Source organism: Heterocephalus glaber, unplaced genomic scaffold (assembly GCF_053883595.1).
Source record: "Heterocephalus glaber isolate CG9 unplaced genomic scaffold, H.glaber_assembly_v1.0 deba00000470, whole genome shotgun sequence".
Classification (NCBI taxonomy): domain Eukaryota; kingdom Metazoa; phylum Chordata; class Mammalia; order Rodentia; family Bathyergidae; genus Heterocephalus; species Heterocephalus glaber.
The window spans coordinates 6539450-6544729 of record NW_028258145.1 but is presented as its reverse complement, the minus strand read 5'-3'; the positions used below and the strand labels follow the sequence as shown (position 1 = coordinate 6544729).

At 48.2% G+C, this 5280-nt stretch overlaps 1 pseudogene; it reads left to right on the top strand.

Annotated features, from left to right (window-relative positions):
* Positions 1-330: 330 nt before the first annotated feature.
* LOC101709820 (TELO2-interacting protein 1 homolog pseudogene) lies at positions 331-4569 on the top strand (annotated as a pseudogene).
* The last annotated feature ends 711 nt before the right edge of the window (positions 4570-5280 follow it).

Sequence of the window (5280 nt, the reverse complement as noted above, 5' to 3'; positions counted from 1 at the left end):
TGCTTGCGGTGGTGTATGAGCCACAGGGATAGAGTCTGCACGCTCTGCTGAGAATTGCTCAGCTCCGAGAGCTTCTTCTCCAGCGCCGCCTCAGAGGAGGACATAGTGACGGTGGAGAGGCCCGGGAAAGAGCGGCCTAGGCCGCCCAGTGTAATGAGAAGAGCGACCGCACACGTCCCGGGCCCTAACTGACAGACCGCAAGACTCTTTACCAACTGACAGATGGCCAGCGGTGCAAGGCGGGGGAGGGGATGGGTCTCTGCAGTAATAGCCGCCCGCGTACCCGGCACAAGATGGCCACCCGACCTCTCACCCCGCCGCGAGAGCGAGGTTAAAGGGCAAAGGCCGGAGTAGCTGGGCACTGAGAGGAGTCGGAGCTGTAGGAAAACGTTGCTCTGGAAGCGGTGGCCTCTCTGACCCTCGCTCAGAGCACTTTGAAAAAGCAAGACAGAAAGACCTCCGTTTCCCAGGCCCGGAAGGAGCTTTGACCGTTCAAGCCTGCACGGCGGCGCAATGAATCTCACCGGAACCCTTTCTCCCACTGCTGCAGAACCTTTCTGGCGCGTTATGGCGCGCTGCTTATAGCGTCACTTCCGGCGACTTGCAGGAGGCAGGAGAGTGAGGGAAAGGCTGGAAGGTGAGCCTGCAGGATGTTTCCTCAGTGAGAGGAAGGCTATTGCACAATGGCAGTGTTTGATACTCCTCAAGAGGCTTTTGGCATCCTACGTCCAGTCTGTGTTCAGCTCACAAAGACCCAGACAGTGGAGAATGTGGAACATCTACAGACACAATTACAAGCTGTGAGTGACACTGCCCTTCAGGAACTTCAGCAGTACATCCTCTTCCCCTTACGATTTACCTTGAAGACCCCAGGTCCTAAACGAGAGCATTTGGTCCAGAGTGTGGTGGAATGCCTCACATTTGTCCTCTCTTCAACATGTGTGAAAGAGCAAGAGTTTCTTCAGGAACTCTTTTCAGAGCTTTCTACATGTTTGTATTCTCCCAACTCCCAGAAACCTGCCGCTGTGTCAGAGGAGTTGAAATTGGCTGTAATCCAGGGACTTAACACCTTAATGCACTCAGCTTATGGTGACCTCATGGAGGGCTTTTACGAGCCCTCCATTCTGCCTCGTTTAGGATTTGCTGTATCTTTACTGTTAGGCTTGGCAAGACAGGAGAAATCAAAGCAAGTTAAAATTGCTGCCTTAAAATGTTTACAGGTTCTGCTCTTTCAGTGCGATTGTCAGGACCATCCTAGGTCCTTGGATGAGCTTGAGCAACAGCAGCTGGGGGATTTGTTTGCTTTTTTACCTGGAATCTCAACTGCACTGACCAGGGTTATCACAGGAGACTTTAAACAAGGTCACAGCATTGTGATATGTTCCCTAAAGATCTTTCACAAGACAGTGGGCTTTGTTATGGCTGATGAACAGCTCAGAAGAATCTCAAAGGCCCAAGCAGAGCCTGTAGTTGAGCATAGAATTGCAGAGCTAATGGTTCATAGAGAAGGAGATTGGGTAAAAAATACTAGTGACAAGTTGGTGATCCTTATTAAAAAAGATAATTGAGTGTATTTCGGTTCACCCACACTGGAAGGTAAGCCTAGAGCTGGTAGACCTTGTGGAGGCCCTTCTTTTGAAGTCCAGTCAGTCACTGGTCGATTCTGCTGGTCCCCTCCTGAAGGCTTTAGTGGGCCTCATAAATGATGAGAGTTCTGAAGTCCAAGCCCAGTGCAATAATGTTCTGAGACAATTTGCAGATCAAAAAGTAGTGGTGGGCAACAGAGCCTTTACAGACATCTTGTCAGAAAGCCTGCATCCCCTTACCACATCTCTTCCCCGCCTAATGAACTCCCAAGATGATCATGGCAAATTCTCTACTCTCTCCTTGTTACTTGGTTATCTGAAACTCTTGGGCCCCAAAATAAACTTTGTCCTCAACTCTGTAGCCCATCTCCAGTGACTTTCCAAAGCACTCATCCAAGTTCTAGAACTAGATGTTGCTGATGTAAAAATTGTTGAAGAGAGGAGTTGGAACTCTGATGACCTGAGTGCTTCTCCAAAGACCCCCACTACATGGCAAGGAAACCAAGTCCAGAGAAGATATTTCCACTTCTTCACAGATGAGAGAGTTTTTCTGCTTTTGCGACAAGTTTGTAGGCTTCTTGGTTATTATGGGAACCTTTATTTGCTTGTGGATCACTTTATGGAACTGTACCTTGAGTCTGTGGTTTACCGGAAGCAAGCCACCATGATCCTTAATGAACTGGTTACAGGGGCTGCTGGGTTGGAAGTAGAGGATCTTCAAGAAAAGCATACTAAAACAAGCCTAGAGGAACTGAGAGAGATTGTGACATCTTTACTTGAACTATACACTAGCCAAGAAAACTGGTATTTGGTTACCTGTATTGAAACTGAGGAGGGAGAGGAGCTAATGATGAAACAGTCAGACCTCCAGGCCATCACGTCTGGTGTGCACACCTGCCAAATTATATCTTTTCCAGCCTTCTCAAAGCCAAGTCCCACTATTTGCTCCATGAACAGCAACATCTGGCAAATATGCATCCAGTTGGAAGGGATTAGCCAGTTTGCATATGCACTAGGAAAAGACTTTCGTTTGCTCTTGATGTCAGCCCTCTATCCAGTACTAGAGAAGGCTGGAGACCAAACCCTGCTTATTAGTCAGGTGGCTACCTGCACCATGGTAGATATTTGTGTTGCTTGTAACTATGACTCCTTGCAGGACCTAATCAATCAAAATTCAGACTATTTGGTGAATGGCATTTCCTTAAATCTCCGCCATCTGTCTCTGCACCCTCATACCGCAAAGGTTTTGGAAGTCATGCTTTGGAATTCAGATGCTACCCTGCTTCCTTTGGTGGCAGATGTGGTTCAAGATGTCTTGGCCACCCTGGACCAATTTTACGATAAGAGAACTGCTTCCTTTGTCAGTGTTCTGCATGCCCTGCTGGTAGCATTAACCCAGTGGTTCCCAGAAACAAGTTATATCGGGCAACCCCAAGATCAAAGTTTAAAGGAGGAGGGAAGTTATTTGCACCAAACTTCTGAGAATAACACTACAGCTGAAGACATTGAACAGTTTGTGCTAGACTACCTCAAAGAGAAGGATGTGGCACAGGGAAATGTCTTGGATTTTGACAGTGATGAAGAGGAGCTGTCAGTCCCTCCAATGTTGGAGGAGAATGACACTCTTCCAGATGTGGAACCACCACTTCCAGTGCATATCCAGATAGCCAAGGATGTGATGGAGCGCTGCATTCACTTGTTGTCAGATAAAAATCTGAAGATCCGCTTGAAGGTCTTAGATGTGCTGGGTTTATGTGTAATTGTTCTGCAGTCATATAAGAACCAGCTCCTTCCCTTGGTTCATGGGGCCTGGCCCTCACTCGTGCACTGACTCACAAATGATGACCCCCTGGCAGTGCTCAGAGCCTTCAAGGCTTTGTGCACCCTGGGAGGCAAGTGTGATGATTTTCTTTGGAACTGTTTCTGCAAAGATGTCCTACCAAAGCTGGCTGGCTCCTTAGTTACCCAGGCTCCCATCAGTGCCAGGGCTGGACCAGTTTACTCACACACGCTGGCCTTCAAGTTGAAGCTGGCTGTCTTGCAGGGTCTAGGCCCCCTCTGTGAGAGACTGGACTTAGGTGAGGGTGACCTGAGTAAAGTGGCTGATGCCTGCTTGATTTACCTCAGCACCAAACAGCCCGTGAAATTACAAGAGGCTGCCAGGAGTGTCTTCCAACACTTGATGAAGGTAGATCCGGACTCCATCTGGTTCCTCCTAAATGAACTTTATTGCCCCCTGCAGTTCATAGCCCCTCACCCCAGCCTGCACCTGGTGCAGCGGCGGGGATTCTCTGGGCAGCAGAGCCTCTACTCGGCCAACGTGCTCTACCTGCTCCAGGAGCTGCAGTCCCCACCCCTGTGTGACGGGCAGGCCCTGCCTCCTGGAAGGAGCACCCCACACTGCCAGCCAGAAATTGGGCCAGCTGTACCCCAGCAGCAGAGATGAATGTGAAGGTGGATTAGACAGCCAATCGATTGATCGATCACACAAGTGCTTAGAAATTGGATTGAAGGAAAGAACCTGTTACTTATATTTCATTCCTCCATTTTTCAGATGACATTGTCTCAGGGCTCTAAGGGTTTAACTCCTTAGCATACCATCTCCACAGCCCTACCTGCCTCACAGGGTACAAACACACACACACACACACACACACACACCCCTGAATGATTAGGGGTGGGTAAAGCCAACCTGAGTGCTGGATGTGTCTGGACCTTGTTTAAATGTCACACGTCTAAGTACCTTAAGAATGTAACCGTGCCATCACAAATACATAGATTGGCCCCTCTGCATCCACACACCAGTCCCCTCTAATAATGAAATAGAGCTAATTTGTTGTACCTGACCTGTTATTTGGAAGAAAATGAAGTAGATATGTCTTGGATGAAAAGTGTGATCAAGAGCTCACTTTGAAGTTTGTTATCTAAATTGGGTGATATTTTTAATGAGTTTATGTTCTTGAATGGGTAATAAAGAACTATGGTACAAAAAAAAAATGTTTGACAACTGCATTAGTGTTGGCTGCCGGCTCCAGTTTCAGGACTCTGTGGTGAATTGTAGCATTACTGCTCAAGAAAGCTGTCAGAAAACCAAAGAATGACTCAGTATCATTTACTGTGGAGTCATTTAATACTGATTTCTAAGGCTTGCAGTTACATCTGCTTCTATAAATTTGAGAAAGGACAGAATAGCCTTGCTCACTCTCTATCCACACTGCCCTCCAGATGTTCACCATAGACCAAAGCAAGGATCTTGAGAGAAAATAAAATCAATGCTACAATACAGAGCCAAGCAAACTGGGAGTCAGAAACTGAGACCCACGGTGTCAGCACAGCAACTCCAGCCTGGCTGTGACTCTGGGGCGTCATGGTGCATTGTGGCCAGCGGCCTGGTGGTGCCCACACCCCGCTAGCACTGGGGTGGATCAGGGACTTCCTCACCAGACCCTGCACAGGAGAGCAGGGTTTCCTGTGGAGGAACCACTGCCTTTACTTCAGGCTAGTTAAGGTCAGGGAATTGGAGTGTCTGCCATGCCAAGCCAAGTGCTGCTCAGTTCTCTGCAGAGCAGGGCAGATTTTGGCTTAAGAGGTAGTCACCAAGCAGGAGAAACCATCTCAGCTCATGTGCCAGCTCTGTATCTAGACAAAAAAGAAATGGGGCACAGGACACCACTATGCAGGTCACCAGGAGACA